At 39.5% G+C, this 22,343-nt stretch overlaps 1 protein-coding gene across 3 annotated transcripts in view; it reads left to right on the top strand.

Moving 5' to 3' along the window:
• Positions 1 to 12,222: 12,222 nt before the first annotated feature.
• Positions 12,223 to 22,343, top strand: part of SCRN1 (secernin 1) — a 66,266-nt gene continuing 56,145 nt past the window's right edge. Inside the window, exon 1 of one of the 3 annotated variants that reach the window (XM_027539429.1) lies at positions 12,223 to 12,454. The gene's annotated coding sequence lies outside the window, so the exon portion shown is untranslated. Of the gene's footprint in view, positions 12,455 to 12,613; positions 12,816 to 13,231; positions 13,389 to 22,343 lie in introns of those variants that run through there. The other 2 variants (XM_027539427.1, XM_027539428.1) reach the window with 2 other exon arrangements.

The raw sequence follows: 22,343 nt of genomic DNA, 5'->3' as shown, positions 1-22,343 counted from the left end.
TAGGCATTATGATGATTAATGCTTTCTAAGGGACTTGCCTGGAGGTCCTGAAGCTAAGACTCTGCGCTCCCAATGCAGAGGGCCTGGGTTTGATCCCTGGACAAGAAACTAGATCCCACATACTGCAACTCTAAGAGTTCACATGCTGCAGCTGAAAGATCCCACGTGCTGCAGCTAGGACCTGGCACAGCCAAATCAATCAGTAAAACAATAATGCCTAGTGAGGAAATTAGTGCTATAAAATTTCTTATGTAATTAAATGAAATTCTGAGTTGCTATAAAAACAAGAAAAGATGATTCTGATTCAGATGGGTCATTAGCCATTTTAATCTTTCCTTGTAGAAATGAATTTGTACTTTTCCTCTTATTTGTGATACAAGATATTGCTTACATCTATAATGCTATTTATATATCAGCATGCTATCTGTCCACTGAATTGAGGACATGGGTGACTTCTCAGTGTTGTTTGGAAACTACAAGAGGAGAAAAAGAAACTTGGTGAAATGTTATGGGAAAAAATAATACCTTTCACCTCTCATAAAAAAGCAAGTTGTCTGGATAGACCTAGAAATTATCATCCTGAGTGAAATAAGCCAGACAGAGAAAGACAAATAGTATGTGATATTGTTTATATGTGGAATCTCAAAAATAATAAAAATGAATCTGGATACAAAACAGAAACAGGCTCACAGACATAGAAAACAAACTTGTAGTTACCAAAGGGGAAATGTAGGGAGGGGTAAATTAAGACCAAGGGATTAACAGATACACACCACTGTATATAAAATAGATAAAGATTTACTGTATAGCAGAGGGAATTATATTCATTATATTGTAATAACCTATAATGAAGAATAAAAAAATATATGTATAACTAACTCATTTTGCTGTACACCTGAAACTAACACAATATTATAAATTACATTTCAATTAAAAAAAAGCAAATTGTCATTACAATAATAACTCTGGGAAAAAAAAAACAAAGGACTTATTTTCCAGAGATGCAGAGCACCCGGACATAAGAGTTTTGTTTTAATTTTTTTCTTACCCGCTTTAGTTTGAATTAAAATCTGAAATGTCAAACATGAATATAAATTAATATGCCCATTTGAAAACATTATAATTATAGTACTTCTATCTCTTAATATCTGTAGCATTCTAATTAGAAGGATTTGCATATTCCCTTTTAGTACAAAGAAATCCATACATTGTTACATATGGGTTTGGAGCCTTTGTAAAAGTTGCTCAGTTGTGTCTAACCCTTTGTGACCCCATGGACTATACAGCCCATGGAATTCTCCAGGCCAGAATACTGGAGTAGGTAGCCTTTCCCTTCAGGGGATCTTCCCAACCCAGGCATCAAACCCAGGTCTCCCACATTGCAGGAGGATTCTTTACCAGCTGAGCCACGAGGGAAACCCAAGAATATTGGGGGCTCTTTACCAGCTGACCCATGAGGGAAACCCAAGAATACTGGAGTGCATAGCCTATCCCTTCTCCAGTGGATCTTCCCAACCCAGGAATCAAACCAGGGTCTCCTGCATTACAGGCAGATTCTTTACCAACTGAACTACCAGGGATTTGAAGGTAAATTCTTTTCTCTCTTTAAAACACTATTTTGCCTCTGCTTTTAGCTTTAACTATGCAACTTCCTGCTCCTTGCTCCAGATTAGTAACAGAAAGAGACCTTGGCAAACACTGGTTTCATAGCTCAGTCTTCAAACGTAATGAGAGGCATGCTTCGGTTTCTAAAAGCTGTAGAAATGTAGCAATGATTCAAATTTCATGTACACTACAATCATGTGGGATTTGTGTTTAGAGTGCAGATTCCTAACTCTTTCCCTAGAGATTCTGATTAATGCCACGAATCTGCATTTTAGCCCACTTGCTAGATGGGTACTGATGCAGGTGGTGTAAGAACCTTAATTTGAAAGACAGTTAATTTCACTCATTCTCTGCCCTTGAATATGCAGTCTCCTATATTTTTTTCTTCTATAAATACTGTTTTTTTTTTTTTGCATTTTGGAAAACATTAGGCACTGGGGCAACTAATTGTGCCTAAAAAGGAATATACTGTTAAAGGATAAGTTGTGTAGAGATACCATTTTTCCTAGGGTTAGAAATTTTTTATGACTAAATTCTTACAGCAGAATGTTAGATAGTAAAGCTATTTTGTGTACATTTTTTCTAATAAAAGGAGAAAAGAGCTCAGACTTTCCCCAAATTTATTCTTCTATATATAATTTTTTTTCGGAATTATCTACAACCCCACTCCTTTAGAAGAACATACAGCTGAGATTTAGGAAAAAAAGAAAATGATTCTCTTAAACATATATAGATGTATATATGTGCATATATATATTTATATAGTGCAAACTATGTACTGTGTATAAACTATAAACTGGATGTATATATAGTATGTGTTTGTATATAGTGTGTCTGTGTGTGTATGTGTGTATATGTGTGTATGTGGCTATAGTTTTGTATCAGTTATTGAAATGCTCTGTCCAGTGCATGACTTCCTCTCTCTGGAAACTTCTTTACCGTGCAGTCAGACTTCATTTTTGTCATTTTGGAGTTTGTCATTCTCTACTTAGCTCACTTTTCTGTGTTTCACTTATAATTTAGGTAAAATTTCCCAGTAGTCCTCTATGTACTGCTAAGTCACTTCAGTCATGTCCGACTCTGTGCGACCCCATAGACGGCAGCCCACCAGGCTCCCCCGTCCCTGGGATTCTCCAGGGACAAGAACACTGGAGTAGGTTGCCATTTCCTTCTCCAATGCATGAAAGTGAAAAGTGAAAGTGAAGTTGCTCAGGACTGCAGCCCACCATGCTCCTCTGCCCATGGGATTTTCCAGGCAAGAATACTGGAGTGGGGTGCCATTGCCTTCTCCTAGTCCTCTATGTAAAACCAACAATAACCTTTCTTTACCCCTTTTGCCTGAGGGTTGCCAAAGGACTAAGTGGCTCCTTTTGATATGCATAGATTATTTTTAGGGGAAGGATAAAAACGGTAGGAAGGCTTCAGGAGGTCTGCAACACCTAGCAGCCTCTGTGGACGCCTCTGTTTATCTGCTCTTTGTGTTCCTGTACTGCTAATAAAGCCTCTGGCATAAAATGGATGCCTTTAGTGAGTATGAGTCAGCCAATAATTTACAAAACCAATCTAAGTGCCTGTGAGCTAGACTACCATCAATTTTATTTTATGATCTAAAAGCAAATGACATGAGATGTTTGCTGAGGTCTTATTCTAAAAACCCAGAGTAAAGTTGAATGCTGTCTCCTTGGTCTCTAGTACAGGTAAATTATATCCCACTTGGGGATTTCAGGGAATTTACAAGTCATTTCATTAATTTAAAATTCCACAATAAGTAGGATAAAGATAATTTCTTTAGTAAATGGTTACAGTAAAAACAATTCCATACACAATGTAAATTGTGGTATTGAGGGATAGTTTTCATTATGGTAAAGAATGAAGGGCAGGGAGATCCTTTGGGGCTTAGTTCCAATTTCCTATAACATTTTCTTATTCATTTGTTGGATTTACTTTGCTAGAGTGCATTTTGTGTTAATATAACTCTGAATTTAATTTTTACCTCTGGATACGAGAGAGTAGGGGCTTCCCTGGTTGGCTCAGTGGTAAAGAATTTGCCTGCCAATGCAGGAGACACAGGTTCAATCCCTGGTTAGGGAAGATCCCCTGGAGAAGGAAATGGTAACCCACTCCAGTATTCTTGCCTGGGAAATCCCTTGGACAGAGGAGCCTGGCAGGCTATAGTTATGGGGTCGCAAAGAGTGGGACATGACTTAGTGAATGAACAATAATAAGAAGAGTAGGACATTATGACATTTAATCACATATTGTTGGTTCTTTATGCTTATGATCCCATTTACTGGGACTGCTGGGCAGCTTTTCTGTGTGGTATACATTCTCTTTCAGATATCCTGCTGCTGCTAAGTCGCGTCAGTAGTGTCCGACACTGTGCAACCTCATAGACGGCAGCCCACCAGGCTCCCCCGTCCCTGGGATTCTCCAGGCAAGAACACTGGAGTGGGGTGCCATTTCCTTCTCCATTGCATGAAAGTGAAAAGTGAAAGTGAAGTCGCTCAGTTGTGTCCGACTCGTAGAGACCCCATGGACTGCAGCCTACCAGGCTCCTCCATCCATGGGATTTTCCAGGCAAGAGTACTGGAGTGGCTTGCCATTGCCTTCTCCATCAGATATCCTAGGTTTTAAAAAGTTGGTTCTTAAGTTAATAGCTAAATTTAATTAAATGGGTAATTATACTTTTGGGTAATAACCAGGAGAAGAAGTTGTACAAGTACAGATTTGCCCTAAAATGAGAAACAGCATTTTACTTGTGGGAAAATAGGGAAGAACTTAAAAAGGATTTTTCAGTGAAATCCTCATTTGAATGGCCAGATTTCCTCCCAGCATAATTGTTCTTTCCTGTTACCTCTATACCAGTGGTTCCTGGAGACTAATCACAAGTTTTGTCTTGTACTATTTTGGCTACATTTTATAATATAAGATCTTTTTACAAAATGTCATACCACATCCAGTAGTAATTCAAGTTTTTGTTTTAAATCACAGGCTTTAAAGAAAATTAAACAGCCTACTAAAGTTAATTGATTCTTTCTCACATTAAGACTGAACAGTAAATCAATTCTATTCCTAGGACTTTTTTTTCTCAACATTTTACTACTATGGCAATAATTCCTTAAAATTATTAACTCTTTATTGTTCACCTATTTCCCTCAAACTGGGCAATGATCTTTGGTTTTCTAATATTCATTTTTTTTAGGTGAGGTATATTATTTCATTTTTTATAAAAATTAATTTGTAGTACACTGATTTTTTTTTTTTTTACATTTCAAGAAATCCTAGTACATTTGCAGAGTTATATTCATTACAATTTTAGGACATTTTCATTACTCCAAAAAGAAATCCTATACCCACTGGTAGTACTTTCCCCCAGCCCCTAAGCTAACAGTGTACTTCCTCTATGTGTTTGGCTATTCTTGAAATTTTCTAATAATTTTTAAAGCTCAATCCTTTCTTTGTATTCATGGTAAAGAAAAATCAGTAAGCTTAGAAATTCATATGATGGCAAAATAATCTCTGCTTTTAATTTTTGTTTCAAAAAATATGAGCAGTGCTTTTTGAAATTCAAATAGAACCAAACCCAGCTTCCAGTTCTCAGGAATAAATCACTCTACATATGCAAAAGGTCAAATCCTTTGCACATGTAAGAGCTAGAGCCAATGGTATAAGAGATAGAATAAGAACAGAATAATGGTATAAGGGATATATAAGAATAGTAAAAACATAGAACTTGGTTTATGATTAAGGTAGAAAGTCAATGGAAAAGAAAGAATAATCATAGATTTAAGAACTAAAGTATCTCTATATATCTAGATTGTCAGTTCTCTGAAATTAAACTGACAAAAAATGAAATAATACGAATTTTTTGGTCTTTCATAGAACACAAAAGAGTACCCCAAACAAAATACTCTCACTAGAATCAGAAATTTCATAAATTCTCTCAATAGGTGAAATCATTGTTTAATCACTAAGAGCATGAAGGAAATCTTTTAATTGAAACCCAAATTTCTACAGCAATTTAGACAGACTTTTTTTTTCCGAAGAACTGGAAAATAACTAATAGTAACTTCTGATAGAGTCATATATTATCTCAAGTGAGCAGTGATGTTAAAATTGTCAACATAAAAGGCTCAACATTTACAATTCAAAATGAGCTTTCATCTATTAAAAGGTGGCTACAGGTGTCACTAGAGTATTCAAAGCAAACCCTATTTTAAAACCATACATAGCATGAGGTCAACCTTTTCTACACATTGTAAACTAGGAAAACATATCAGCAAGAAAGGATTAGGTTGAAACTCCTAAGTCTGATTATAGAATCTTCTAGTCTGCTCTTTGATGATCATAAGATGAAGTTTCAGCAACTGTCCTTTAAATGATATGCTCAGTTGGCTAAACCCATGAATGAGTCCTAAAGTTGCAGCAATGAATGTCAAGCATATATAATTTGTTCCTAAAACCAGGTCCTGAACATTCATGAACTGCTATCTTATTCAAAATTAAAGAGGAGCCACTCATTGAGATGATACATTTGAATAATTAAACTTACAAGCCCATCATCTAATTATATGAGTAGGATTTTACACCTTTTGGCTAAAATACAATTTATGGTTGTCTAAACTGCATATTTAAAAGGTCAGATTGATCATTTAAATTCTAAAAATAATTTTAAAATAGATATGAATACTTATATTCTCTCAGTGTTGCCTATACTCAATATGGGCAGTCATTCTGTAAATTGTTTCAAGGGCATTCTAAAGGTTTGTTACCATGGTAACCAAATTCAGAAAACTAACCTCCTAAACACGGTTGTCATAGGATTAACGCAGGTGGCTGACTAATCTTAACTAGTGCTTTTCATTCTCTTTTTCCCATGGCATCCTGTCATCTCCTTTCCTTGGTTCTCATAAGATTACATACAAAGCAGTTACGCAGGCTTTCTTACCCATACATAAGTGTCTCACTCACATAATATCGTCTGTCATTCATCCTCATGAGAGTTACCCAATGATAGATCTTTTTCCTCCTCCTGTAATTACACTAAAAGAAGTACTAAGTGGAAAATACCTCTACATGCAATGTGTTAAATGCATTTCTCAATTACACATGCACTTCAGCTCCTCAAAATCATTGCATAGGGGTCTTTAGACAACCAGTAACACTGGTTGAAGAAAAGGCAAAATCATCATCAATTTTTAAAAAAATAGTCTTATATTTATTTATTCAGCTGTGCTGGGTTTTAGTTGTGGCATGTAGGTTCCTGACCAGGGATCGAACCTGAGCCCCCTGCATTTGGAGCTCAGAGTCTTAGCCACTGGACCACCAGGCAAGTCCTAGCATCAGTGTATTTTTTTAGGTGGTCTGGGTTTGGTTAATCCTCATTTATGATTATCTTTTAAATTTGTTTATATTTCTCAACATGCTAAATTAATGTATTTATCTATGCATAACTCTTATATTACCCTGACAGCAACATACAATATATACATATATGACCTCTATACTTAATTATTATTTCCCTGCTTGCCTCTAATTTCTTGAAAGGTGGGAATGATATACCTTTTTCATCTTTGCAGCAATAGTGCATTCCTGGTACAAGTGTCCAATAAATGTTCCTTGTGATATCAGTATGTTGAAGAAGTTCTGTAAGTATAAACTATGCATTTACAGTTCTTAGGGCTTCCCTGGTGGCTCAGCTGGTGAAGAATCTTCCTGCAGTGTGGGTGAGTCTAGTTGTATCTGGATATTTGGTTCCTTAGGGGCATTAAGACTAGTGTTCCTTGCCTTCCACATCTGTCCACAAAGGAAGAATTGCTATGGGACTTGCTATCCTATTGTGAACAACTAGAAAACTGGACAAAATATATAAAACAAATTTTGTCAGACATTGGACAACCCATGAGCAACTAGAAGAACAGGACTGGGATTCTCAAGAGAAAGGAAACAAATAAGATAAAACCTGCAGTTACCCCAATTTTCTTCTGTTTGGAGGCAATTCATGAACCATACATGATAAAAAAGAAGGAAAACAAAACAGAGCCCACTTGTCTTGTAGGATTGAAGAAACAGAGATCAGAGTTGAAGGAGGTCAAAGCAGCTAGAATTTGTCGGCAGAGCTCTGGAGAAGAGAAAACTAAACAGAAAAAAGCCCAGAAATTTGCATAAAATTTTTCTTGAGTCACTGAGAGAAGACCAATCTGTGCATGCATATGGTAAGTCACCACAAGGGAGGGCAAAGAATAACTCCTGAGGAAAGAACAACTGTTGCATAGCTATGCAACAAAAAATTCCCAAAGCTCGCACAAAACTGAGAATTGTCCAAATTCCTACCAGCCAGAATCACCTGACTGATCACATGGAACATTCATCAGAGCCAATAGGTGAATCATACCTTCGTAAAAACCAAAGGAGTCACAGAGTTAAAGCTACCCTGTGCGCATGCTCAGTTGTGTTTGACTCTGTAACCCCATGGACTGCAGCCCACCAGGCTCTTCTCTCCATGGAATTTTCCAGGCAAGAATACTGGAGTGGGTTGCCACTGGCAAGTGGATTCTTTACCACTGAGCCACCCAGGAAGCCCAAAGCCACCCTAGGAAGGTTCTAAACAGTTTATAAACATGTCTCGTGTGAAAATGATTGTTAAGAACTAAGTCCAACAACCTTTAAAGAAATATAAGAAAAAATCCATCACTCGATGACCTAAAATTCACAAAGACTGACATCCAATGAAAAATTACAAAAGAGACAAAGAAGCAGGAGATAAAACAACCAATAAAAGACTAAAAATAGAAATGATGGAATTAGCATATGAGGACTTTAAAACAGCTATTACAATATATATGATCTGATATTTAAAGGAAAATGTGTATGAGAAATGGATAGTCTAAAAAGAAGAGTAGAATTTAAGAGAGATAAAGAATAAAGTATCTTACATAAAACTTCAATTGACAGGTGGCATTTAATTCCTTTTACTGTGCGACTTTGCTTCACTCTGCCTGGTTGCTGAAGCTGTGAGAGATGGTCAGGTCCAGATCTCAACCAGGCCAAGTGAGGTCTGTAGACCTGAGATGTGTACTGTGGGGATGAAGAGGGATTAAGGGATTCCTCAGACCAGGAGAAGTATAAAAGCCCCTTTGAAAAAATAAAAACAAAGAGAAAAATAAACTTTCATGACAGTATTAACCATTAGTAGATTAGAGACTACAGAAGAAAAGATAAGAAAACTTGAAGAAGTATCAACAGAAATTATTCAAAATGAAGAGAGTATAAAGTGTAGTAGGGAGAGGGAAAGAACAGATTCTCAGTGATCTGTGGGACAATATCAAGGGGTCTAATAAATTATAATTGGGGTCTCTGAATTTGGGAAGGACAGGGTACAATGGGTAAAATATTTAAAGATATAACAGCCAAAATGTTTCCTAATTGATGAAAACTATAAATGTATAGATCCAAGAAGCTCAGTAAGCCCCAATGGGATAAACATAGGAAAAACAAACAAACAAAAAAACAGACCAAGGTACATTATAACCATATTGCTCAAAACCTGTGTCAAAGAAAAAACTCTTAAAATCCACCATAGGAGAAAAAAAGGACATATTATGTACAGAGGGAGAAATACAATCAAACAGACTTTCCTTCAGAAACTTTGCAAGTCTTGTTTGACAATAGACTATTTATGACAATAGAATGGTACCTTTAAAGTGCTGAAAAACACGAAGCTCTCAACCAAAAATTATGTTTCCCAAAAAAAGTTTCAAAAATGAAAGTAAAGTGATGACATTTTCAGACAAAACTTGAAAGAGCTCATTATCATATAAACTGCATTTAAACAAATGACAGCGGTAGCAGGAAAAATGGGGTGGATGATGGGTATACGGTTGAAAGTGTTCTGCATTATGTCTGAAATTGTACTAGTTGAAGGTAGACAGTGATAAGTTTAAGATGCATATTGTAAATTCTAGGAAAATTAAAAAAAAATAACCAGTATGGCTAATAATTTTTTTTTTCAACCCCATGGACTTCAGCACACCAGGCTCCCCTGTCAGTCCATGGGATCACAAAGAATCAGACATGACTGAGCAACTGAACTGAACTTTGTTTTTCTCATTATTTACAATAATGGTTGTAAAATGGAATATGAAAACAATTCTTCAAAGGAAAGAGCAAAAAGCAAACAAAAAAGAACAGAATAAATAGAAGTAGCAAGATGTTCGGAGAAGGCAATGGCACCCTACTCCAGTACTCTTTTGCCTGGAAAATTCCGTGGACGGAGGAGCCTGGCAGGCTTCAGTCCACAGAATCGTTAAGAGTCTGACATGACTGAGTGACTTCACTTTCACTTTTCACTTTCATGCATTGGAGAAGGAAATGGCAACCCACTCCAGTGTTCTTGCCTGGAGAATCCCAGTGATGGGGGAACCTGGTGGGCTGCCGTCTATGGGGTTGCACAGAATCAGACACGACTGAAGCGATGCAGCAGCAGCAGCAGCAAGATGTTGCATTGAAAACCTATCATATTGATAATTACATTAAATAGAAATGGTCAATGGCAACCCACTCCAGTGTTCTTGCCTGGAGAATCCCAGGGACGGGGAAGCCTGGTATGCTGCAGTCTATGGGGTAGCCAGAGTCGGACACGACTGAAGCCACTTAGCAGTAGCAGCAGCAGCACACCTGAGTTTCTCAACCCTGATGCTACCAATATTTAGGGCTGGAAAATTCTTAGCTGGGGCTTCCCAGGTGGTGCTAGTGGTGAAGAACCCACCTGCCAAAGCAGGAGACATAAGAGATTCAAGTTTGATCCCTGGGTGGGGAAGATCCCCTGGAGGAGGAAATGGCAACCCACTCCAGTATTCTTGCCAAGAGAATCCCACGGAGAGGGGAGCCTGGCAGGCTACAGTCCATGGGGTCCCAAAGAGTCCAACATGACTGAAAAGACTTAGCACAGCACAACACAGTTCTTAGTTGTGGAGACCTGTATTTTGTATTTTGGGATATTTAATAGCATCCTTGGCCTCTATGTGCTAGGTGCCAGTAGAGACCTCCTTCACTTCTGCCATCCTGACAACAAAAATGTCTCCAGACATTGCCAAATGTTCCCAGGTTTAAGAGCCTCTGATCTAAGAGCTCCAATTAAAAGGCAAAGAGTGTCTGATTGAAAGTGAAAGTGAAGTCGCTCAGTCGTGTCCGACTCTTTTCGACCTGATGGACACCAGTCCATGGGATTTTCTAGGCAAGAGTACTGGAGTGGTTGCCATTTCTTTCTCCAGGGAATTTCCTGACCCAGGGATGGAACATGGATGCTTTACCATCTGAAGCACCAGGGAAGTCATCTGACTGAATGAAGATCCAATTATACTCTATCTAAACAAAAACAAAATCTACTATATTATAAAGATAAAAGTTAAAAAGACAGTTTCCATGGTTGGATTAAATGCATAATCAGGTCCCTTTGTGCTCCAGGATTCTATGACCACTGCTCTATTCTGCAGTATCTGCCTTGATTACCCCAGCCCTCTCCCACTATTCTTTCACTCCTGGCAAACCACAACCACAGGCTTAACATTCAAAGATGTTAAAAAAAAAAAAAAAAAAAGTCTTCTTCCCTCTCCTGCATTCAGTAACCCAGTTCTCCCCGGTAACATCTACTATTACAGTTTCTTAGGTATCCTTCCAAAGATAGCCTGTGTGTTTTCAAATGAGTACAGGCATATTTCCCCCCACAACTGGTAACACATTTACACAGTGTTCTTCACATGGCTACCCCACCCTTACTATAGATTGGAAATCTTTCATATCAGTACATAGATCAGTATTCATTTTTTAAATAGCTGGATAGCATTCCATTGTGCATATGCAGTTATATATTTGAAGAGTTCTCTATTGATGGGCATAGTCTTGGCAATCTTTGCTAGCATAAAGGATGTAGCAATGGATAATCTTGTACTCGTATTATTTCACACTTGTGTTGGTACACCTGTAGGATAAATTTCGGAAATGGAATCTTTAGGTCAAAGACTATGTACATATTTGTAATTTGGGGAGGCATTGCCAAGTTATCCTCTATGGAAGTTATAAAACTTTGATTTTTGCTACTCTGACACGTGGAAAACGCTACTTTATATCTGTATTTGCTTTACAGTTAAGGGAGCTTGAATATTTTTTCATGTGCCTGAGGGGTATTGCGGTTTGTTTTTCTGTGAACCATCTCTTCATATCTTTTGAGATGATCTTTTCTTTCAATGAATTTTTAAAATTTTATTTATTTTTAATTGAAGGATAATTGCTTTACAATATTGTGTTGGTTTCTGCCATACATCAACATGAATCAGCCATAACATAGTCTTTTCTTATTAGTTTATAAAAGGTAGAGTCTGTTCTAGTAACAGATGGATGGATCGTCATGTCCTGACCAATGACCTTGACGCCAGCATCAACACACTCGGTACCTGTCTATAGATTTATTAACCTAGGTTTGGGATCTTGGCTTCGCTACCTGCTACGTGACCTTGGACGAGTTGCTTAACCTCTTTGGGCTTCACTGTCTTTAAGTATGGGACACGGTCTGGCTTATCAACATGGCGCAGAACCGTACCTTTAAACCCAGGGAGGGAGTCGGCTTGGACATATGAGTCGACAAAGTATTGGACACGTTTCTCCGCGGAGAAATCTCGCTTAGGCACAGAGGCCCGCACGTAGCAACCGAAACGGAGGAATCCCGGAGAGGCGCCAGAGAAAGTGGGGTCTGACTCCTTAAAGCCCGAGGTCTCGCTTGAGAGGGAGAGAGACGCAAGCCCGGCTGTGATCAAGAAGTAAAGATCGAGCATAGGGAAAGCCACTTTCCTCGGTGAGACTCGCCCTCTGAGCCGTCCCTTCTGCTCCCAGGCGCTCTCCGGAATCAGGCCTAGCGTGGGTGCGGCGCGGCCCGGCCGGGGGCCAGGGTGTGAGGAAGAAGGCGGCGGCGGCGGCGGCGGCAGGGAGGGTGGGCCCCGCGGTCACGTGAGCCCGGCCAGCTGTTAGCTGGGGGCGGTGGCCCGGAGCTTTGGGAGTCTGGGGAGGGGGAAGCGCCCGACGGCCGCCTGCGACGCTGCAGCTGCAGCCCCCGACGTCGCCACTGTAATCGCCGCAGCCGCAGCACGCGCACGCTCGCCGGCCGCGCATCGGCACCGCAGAGCAGAGCCCAGAGCCCGGAGCCCGCCGCCCCCCAGGTGAGCCGTGCAGGGCACCCCCGGGAGCGCAGGGCGTCTGCAGCCGCTTCCCCCGGCGGGTTTCACCCTGATCCGCCATCCCTGTCCCCCCTGTGCCTCTGGTCGCCTCCGGCTGCCTCTCCAGACCCGCGGGTGGCGCTACCTGGGGCAGAATCCCGCGGATGCTGGCTGGGGGTCTCTAGGGGATCACTAGACAGGGGGGCCTCAGTCCGGGGTTGGGGGTGGGGGAAGGTGATTTGGGCTGCAGATTGCGAGGGCGCAGGAGAGGGATGCCCCACCCCAGGGCGCGAGCACTGCAGCCTGGTTGGAACCTGCCCCTGCCCTCCACACCCCAACCTCATCCTCCCCCACATCCTCCTCCACCGCCCCTCACCCCCGCCCCCGCAACTTCTTTTTAACTCTTCTCGCTCGCCCAGGCCGCTTTTCCTGTGTTTCCGTTGCCTGCTATCCCAGTTGCTGGCCCGCTGGGGTGTGTACCCCGTGCCACCCCCGCCCTCGCCACCCCCTCGCTCCGGGGGATTCCGGCTCGCACTGGCGCATCACTGGTGGCCGAGCGAGCCTGGCACCTTCTCGGTAGGTAACGCACCTGCCGTACCGGCGGGTTCGCGCGAACATGGCTGCCGGGCCGGCCCGCTGCCCTGGGCCCGGCTCTGCCCCGCTGCCCTGGGCCCGGCTCTGCCCCGCTTACACCGGTCTGTGGTCGCCGAATCGTGACCAGAGGACTACCATCCCGCTAAGGGCAAACGTGTCAGCTATTGCTGGAGTCTATCCGGGCCGAAGGACTTGTCACAACACCCCACCCCACCCTCAAGCCACACCCAGCGAGGTTCTTGGGGACGGGGGATGTGTGGGCAAGTTAACGCGGTGGCTCTGGGGCACTTAGTGATCAAAGGCACTCGTATTTCTGAGATGCTTATCCACTTCAGCTTGCCTTTGCGCCCTCCGTTCGCTGGTCTGTCGGATCGCGGATTATTGGGCGACATTTCTCCTGAGGTCTGAAACGAGTGGGAGGGACGCAAAGCGGGAGGGACGCTTGAACTTTAGAGAAATTGACGAGAACTAAGATTTAGGGGTTAAATTTGCCCATTAAACTCAGACGCATGTAAGGAAACAGTCATTTGCTGTGGCTCCACACTGTCTTGGTAGGGCTCTGTTAACTAATACTGTCTTTCCGGATTTGCTGTTTAATTCTCGCTTGCAAGTGTCTTGAATTATGCTTATGTCTAGCTCCCCGGTGGTGTATGTGTGTGAGTGTGTGTCCCGGTGCCTACTGTGTTCCAGGCCTGATTAGAAGATGCATCCGTTGCAGAGGAAACCTCTATTAATTCAAAATGGCAGCATGAAAAATCAGGCCTGGCGGAATCAGCACAGACCACAGTTAACATCAGCTGCCCCCTGACTTAAGCTTTGGTGGGGGTGGGGAGAGGGTCTACCGGAACGAGAGCTCTCCTGGGTATGGCTACAGCCAGCCCTAAAGGGTAGGACGTGATTCTTGGAGCAGGCTAGATTTTACAGTGCTGCAAGGTTTTGGGGAGGTTATGTGGGAAATGTGGGAAGCTGTAATTTTCCTTATTTATCAAAAGCTGGTGCAAAGACCTGATTAAAACTGTGATTTTTATCTGGCTGCTGATAGCTGTTTGATAACTTCTGTGTTGTTTTGTACCTACAAGTGGCTCTTAAAAGAGATGAATGTCTAGTGTAAACATCATCTAAGAACAGTACATGGAACAAATACCAGGTTCTTAGAGCAAGTTTTATTGGAAGTGATGATTTGACATCATGACCAAGCACTCAGGCACCAGAGAATGATACATTCTTGAAAAGTGACTCATTTGAGATTTTAAATAAAACAGCCTTTCTTTCCCATTTCACTCCTGTGCTGCCAGCCATCTTCTCCTTTTGCAAGCAGGAGATGCATGAGAAGGCAAGTGTTTCTGGGATAATGGGATAGAGAGAGATTAGTGCAAAGGTCAGGAATGGCAAGCTGGAAGCAGCCTGAGAAAGGGCTGTGCTGTCAACCTTCTCTTCATAGCCGGTGAGGCTGAACCCAGCAGGGTGAATGGACTGCTCCCAAGGTCATATAGCTGGTTGGCAGCTGGCAGTGAGAACTGAAATCCAGGTGTCAGAACTCCCCATTTTAGGATTCCACATGCCACCTTCCAAAGCCTAGGAGAAAAGGGCAAACGTATCATTGTTAGAATGGCAAACACTTCATGAAACCAAACATAAATTTAAAAATCTATAGGTATTTAAAGTAACTGCTCACACCTTAGTGTCCTAACTTAAGTCCATTTAACTTCTTAAGTTGTGTCCACCTCATGTTCCCATTTTCCAAGGACTAGACTGTTTCTGTATTTAAACACCAAAACCATAATTTTATGGTTTTTATATTATGTCAAAATCTTTGAGGTGAGAAGTGCATTCTTTGATTAAAAAATCAATTGTTTATGTTGCTTCTTTTTTTTTGTTAAGAAGCCAAAGTGGGGCATATAATAGCTTCTGAATATATCCAACTTTAAATAATTAGTAAATAACAAACCTATTTTAAAATAAGTTTGAAGCAGCACTGAAGACAGCAGCTTTTTCTCTAATTTGAATTTGAGTTCTCAGAGTCATATACCAGTGACCCTAGTTCTACTAAAGCAGAACTAGAAATTGTGCATGGTATTTTTGCAGAGGTGTTGAGAGTATGGGAAATATTTCTTCTGGGCATACTGTAACTTCAACCCAGTGCTCTGCAGAAGGAGAAGGTGGGTGGGCTGCATGCAACTGGGAGAATAATTTATAGTGGTGAAACATAGGAACTAAGTATGAATTGAGACAAGTGCTAACGCCACATGTGTGCGCCTGCTCAGCCACTCAGTCGTGTCTCTTTGTGAGTTCATGGATAGTTGCCCACCAGGCTCATCTGTCCATGGGGTTTCCCAAGCAAGAATACTGGAGCGGGTTGCCATTTCCTTCTCCAGGGGATCTTCCTGACCCCTAGGGATCAAACCCCACTCTCCTGTGTTGGCAGGCAAATTGTTGACCACTGCACCACCTGAGAAGCCCGAGGCCACACGTGCCATTAAAACAATAACTTGCGTTAGAGCATGAATGTGAAGATTCATTCATTGAAATTCTCCCTATATGTTAAAGATACGTACAGTCACAAGTTTTAAAAATACATAAACACATGCAATCTGTGTTTGTTGGAGGACAATAAAAGATACAGGTAAGCCAAAGTTATTTTTAAAACACCACCCATGATCCCTTTATCCAGCAATAATCATCATTGTAAAGGTTGGGGACGATTTTCATTGGCGTGAGAGTCTAGGTTTGTGCTGTTCAATAGCCACTAGCCACAGGCCACATGTGGCTACTGATTACTTGAATTGTGATATATTACAATTGTGTGTTAGTCTGAATTGTGATGTATTGTAAATGTAAAATTTACACCAGATTTAAAACATTTATAGGAAAAGAAGATTTTAAAATAGTCTATTAGTTATTTTTGTTAAAGTATTGTTGATTTATAGTATTATATTAGTTTTAGGTATACAACATAGTGATTCAATATTTTTGTAGATTAGACTCCATTTTAAGTTATTATGAAATATTGGTTATGTTCCTTGTGTTATACAATATATCCTTGTAATTTATTTTTAATACATAGTAGTTTGTGCCTCTTGACCCCCATATCCCTATCTGGTCCCTCCTTCCTTCCCTCTCCCCACTGATAACCGTTAGCTTGTTCTCTGTATCTGTGAGTCTCTTTCTGTTTTGTTATACTGATTTGTTTTATTTTTAAAATTCTCATGTAAGTGTAAACATACAATATCTGCCTTTCTCTAACTTATTTCACAAAGCAGATTACTGTCTAGGCTCATCCATATTGCTGCACATGACAAGGACAAATACAGCTTATTAATGATTTTATGTTGATTATGCAGGCATACCTTGGTGATTGTGCGAGTTGGGTTCCAGACCACTGCAATAAAGCAAGTATCAAAATAAAACAAGTCACATGAATTTTTTGGTTTCCCAGGGCCTATAAAACTTAGGTTTATCATGTAGTCTAATAAGTGTACAATAGCATTATGTCTAAAAAATGTATATGCCTTAATTTAAAAATACTTGATTGCTAAAAAATGCTGACATCATCTGAGCCTTCTGTGAGTTATCTTTATATTAAATCAAAGAGCGCTGGTCACAGATAACCATAACAAATATAACAATAATGAAAAATCTTGAAATATTGTGAGAATTACCAAAATGTGACACAGAAAGTGAGCAGATGCTGTTGGGAAAACAGTATCTATAGTCTTGGTGCACTCAGGATTGCCACAAATCTACAGTTTGTAAAAAACACAATTGTCTGTGAAGTGCAGTAAAAGTACAATTAAATGAGGTATGTCTGTATTTTGAATTAATATTTTGGATATATTTGATTTAAACAAAATACATTGTTAAAAGTAATTTCATCAATTTCTCTTTACTTTTTTAAATGCAGCTCTTGGAAAACATAAAATTACGTATGTGGTTCACCTGTCTTGCACTGTATTTCTTTTGGGCTGTGTTGGTCTAGGTCATTACCAGAAAGTGAAGGTTGGTTGAAGTGTATGGTACTGTTCAGAGTTGGATGTGGATAGTGAGAGCAGTTTGAACAGACACTGGAGGGGAGGAGATGGGATGAGTGGGAAGGACTCACGTGATGTACGTGTCAATCACACCCACCTGTCCTATTCCCTCCAGAAACTTCCAGCATCCTTAGGGCCTCCACCAGTGTGGAATGGTGATGAACTGAAACAGGTGGGTGACTAGAATGGGAGGAAGTTGGAGGTCTCCCAGCTTGAGCCTTTTCGGTAACAGAAAGAGCTTGAGATGGTTAACGTTCCCTTCTCCTTCTGTTTTTATTGGTTATGTGTTTAACCTGAATCTCCCAGTGCTTAATCTACTCCCTAAAGTGAGCTAGGTGTTCGTGAAGGGTTCCATGAGCATTGCTGATCATTGTCTTAAGTTGGGCTACTGCCCTTCTCCTCTTGGTGGTTTACATGAGCGCCTCTTCTAGATGATATAGACCTTGAGGAAATGATTTTAGCTCCATTTTCCTCTTAGGTTGCACACAGTGCTTGTACATGCTTAGGGGGTCAAAGTACATGTTAGTAATTCATATCACTTCTTAAAAGTCCTAGTTAAAATCGTACAGTGATCACTGCTATATTTAAAATGGATAACCAACAAGGACCTATTGTATAGCACATGGAACTCTACTCCATGTTATGTGTCAGCCTGGATGGGAGGAGGTTTGGGGGGAGAATGAATACATGTATATGTATGACTGAGTCCCTTTGCCATTTATCTGAAACTATCACAGTTTGTTAATTGGCTATACCCTAATATAAAATTAAAAAAAATCATACAGTGATCAAAGGCTCATCTGAATATCTTTTTCTCCTCTCAAAGTAAAACCTTAGTGTATTTTAAAATTGCACTTAGCAGTGCTTAGTGACCTAAAATAATTAAATGAGATGTCTTAAAATGTCCTTTCTTGAGCCCTGAAGTAATCAGATTTTTAAAAATAATTAAAAATCCAATAAAGCAATGCATGCATGCATGCCTAGTCACTTCAGTCGTGTCCGACTCTTTGCAATTCAGTGGACTGTAGCCTGCCAGGCTCCTCTGTCCATTGGATTCTCCAGGCAAAAATTCTGGAGTGGGTTGCCATGTCCTACTCCAGGGGATCTTCCTGACCCAGGCCCAGGGATCAAATCTGAGTCTCTTATGTCTCCTGCATTGGTAGGCAGGTTCTTTATCACTAGCACTGCCTGGGAAGACCAATAAAGCAATGTGAGCTTGCTATAAAGATATTTAAAATGACATAAGTGGATAAAATGGGAAGTTTCTATCTCTATAGCCCATGCTTAGTCCCACTTGCAACGCTAAGGATTAATATTAATCCTTCTAGGTCCTTCTTTTTTCTTCCTCCTTTCCTCCTTTCCTCTCTCCCTTCCTTCTATCTATAGTATATATTTATTTTTGCACAAATGGGTATTTACATTCACATGTATATGTATTTACACACACACACTAATATGTTCATATATATGCATGTAGGTTCCTTTTTGGTAATAAAATGGGATAAATTCCCTGATGGTTTTTAACACAGCAAGTGGCTCTAGCATTAATGGGCACTGACAAAGTGGTTTGTTTTTTTTTGGCCCTGCCAAGTGGCATGAGGAATCTTAGTTGGATCTTAGTTCCCAGACCAGGATCAAACCCATAGCCTCTGCATTGGGAGCTTGGAATCTTAACCACTGGATTGACAGAGAAATTGCTACAAAGTAGTTTTCAAATCCATTTTGCTAGACATAAAGTAACCCTGTGGTTTCATACTAGCAAGATTTAAATTTCTTCTGTAGGAAATGAATGTATACCTGATATGTTTTATAGGGACAGAATGTATACCACTGTTTTAAGAGTGAATGGGAAGTTTATTTAAATCCCAGTTTACAGCATTAACAGATACATAACAAATCATACTAATGGGAAAAGATCAGAATAGACAATAGACTATTTATTTGGGTGAGGAAAACAGATGGTGGGAATAGGAAGGTCATCATTTGTAGCAACCTTGCCAAATTAGTGATCACAATGGCAGCAATGTCAGAAATGAGAACAGAAGGAAATACAAGAAACTTAGATGTGACTTGTTCAATAGCCCCCAGTTTTTCCCACAGGGAATGCTTTTGGAAGCTAAACATATACCTGTATATTTAAAAAACAGTCTTTTTCATGTATCTCCATAATCATTACATTCCCAGAACCCTGATCTTTAAGACCAAACCTTCCTTGAATGTTCTTCTATTCCAGATACTCTGCATTTAACATCTCATTTAATCCCCATAACAGTATGTGGTAGACATCATGGCCATGTTTTATAGATGAAGAACTTAGTGGTTGGATGAGCTGCACTTGGAATCTGAGTCTATCTGATTCTTTTTTATTAATAAAAAACCATAATGTATTCTCTTATTCCGACTATATAGGTCTAATGTATACTATTCACATGATACAAGTCATTTATTTTCTTTGTATCATTATAAAAAATAGAAAACTGCCTTTCAACCTGCCATATATTGGAAAATATCTTCCTTATCAAGGCTGAACTTGATCAGACTGTATTTTTCTAACTTGAATGAAAAACAAATACTGCTTATGCTGCTTTTATACTTTTTTCCCCATTAAAAAAAAATCAGTTGTTTTATCTATGAGAAATGGATGCCATTCAACTAATTCTTTCTCTTCCCCTCACTCTAAAGTTCCTAAGAGCTCTTTCAAAAGTGATACTCATGCAGCCTGAATTTTCTATAAAGTGGTTCCATATTTTAAATACACCTGAGTGATGAACAGATCACTGTGTATGGTAGAGTTTTTGAAGGTAGGCCTTGAATTCAAGTGTGTCCCAACATTGAATGGACACAGAATAAGTCATAAGTCATATATATTGTATCTTTAGCATTATTTTTAGATTGTTTTAGATGATCAGGATTTTATTACCAGTGAGTACATACAGGTGGTTTAGTCCTAAGTTGTGTCTGACTCTTGGATCCCATGGACTGTAGCCACATAGGCTCCTCTGTCCATGGGATTTTCCAGGCAGCAATACTGGAGTGGTTTGACATTTCCCTCCCCAGGGGATCTTCCCAGCCCAGGGCTTGAACCCCTGTCTCTTGCACTGCAGGCCAATTCTTTACCGACTGTGCTACCCGAGAAGTCATACAGATGCATTTAAAATGTTATTAAATTCATAGCATATATTTCCCAACCAACTACAATCACTGTTACGTGGGGTGTCTGAAATTTTTTTGATGTTTAAAAGTTGGGAAACCTATTAGAATATTTTGCATTATAGAGAAATTCTGGAGTGATTTGAAGAATAGTGATTTGACTATAGGAAACTCTGTTTCCTTAGTGGCTGTCACCTGAATCATTCATTAAGTCGAAGATTTTGCTTTATTCATATTTCTCATTGTCAGCATATCTTGAAAATCAGGCAAAATCAGATGTGGCCAGAAGATAAAATGAATTCATTTGCCATAACTGAGCTGTGGTGTTTGTCCTTAATCCCTGGGTCTCTGCCTTATTGAAAGGCCATATTTATTAACTGCCGTATATTGGGAAAATAAGTTATTTCTACTTCAGCTGTTCCTTTTCTTTTTTTAAAGTATTTTCATTACAATTCAGATTTTCATGTGGGAAATTTGAAAGTGCCTGAATATAGGTTAAGAAATTGTGATTTTACAGCCCAGGAATATTATTACACTTTTTGTTGCGTTTCATTACAGTCTTTTTGCATCAACTACCTATATAATATACATAATTTGAATGATACTGCTTGTTCTTGTGTATTTATATATTTGCCAGTCTTTTATGATATGTCAAGATAGTAAGTTATTTATCGTGTTTGTTTTGCTTTTTTATTCTTGTGATCATCTAAGTGGCTGTATTTGGGAGGTGATGCACCAGCAGTAGTCCATTAAATTATCAGGGGTTATGGTGAAGTTGAGTCATTGTTAATTACATGGAATTTTGATTTCACAAATTCGAAATAGACACTCTTCATTTCCTCTTGCTAATCACCTAAATTGAAGTAATTTTGAAATGCAATAGCAAATCATCATTTCACTCATGAAAGAAAAAGCATCCAAAGGATATTTCTTAGCAGGTCCTACAGATTTAGAAATATTCAGCTACCTGAAATAATATCTAGGTTTTTTTTTTCTGGCTTAAATTCTTTCTATCCAGTGCAGAGAAGTCATGATCCTTACTAAAGGATTTACTTTGCATCTATGTTAAAATGAAGAATGCATTTTTTTAAAAGACATTTTTAAAGATTTGAGTTATTTTATTTCTTTAAAGTAGTGCAGAATCCCAAACATTTAAATAACAACTAACAAATCTTCCTGATTATCATGTAGAGTGATTAGTCTGATTTCCCAGTTTTTAAGTCAAAGACTGAGAAAACACAACCTCCTACATCTTTGTCATACTTCTCTCAAGTTAACCAGGGATGTGTTTCACCCACCTTGGTCTTTAAGGCAAAGAGTACTGCTGCTGATGCTGTTGCTAATTTCAGTAATATTCAATTAAAATTAAATGGTTTCCTTAAAAATAAAACTGAGAAGCAAAGTGGCAGACAGTTGTTGGCCCTTGAAGCTGGTTAACACCTTAAAGGGGTTTATTGTATTCTTTTCTTGTTTGTATATATTGAAAGTTTCTACACTCAAAAAAAAAAAAAAAAAAAAAACCACCAAGAAAATAAAGCCAGACAGAAAAAATGAATCATACTTTTGAGAAGCAAAGAAGTTTAATAACCTATAAGAATAGATATTCCACACCAGTCTGAGCTGATGCATCAGAATCATCTGGGCATTTGTTAAAAATATACTCTCTGAATTCAACTCAGACCCACTGAATCAGAATCTCCAAGGAGAGGGTGTTCAGGAATCTGCTCCTCAGACCATTTCCATGTGTGGTCCAGTGTGA

Source organism: Bos indicus x Bos taurus, chromosome 4, assembly GCF_003369695.1.
Source record: "Bos indicus x Bos taurus breed Angus x Brahman F1 hybrid chromosome 4, Bos_hybrid_MaternalHap_v2.0, whole genome shotgun sequence".
Lineage (NCBI taxonomy): Eukaryota > Metazoa > Chordata > Mammalia > Artiodactyla > Bovidae > Bos > Bos indicus x Bos taurus.
This window is presented reverse-complemented; position numbering and strand designations above follow the sequence as displayed.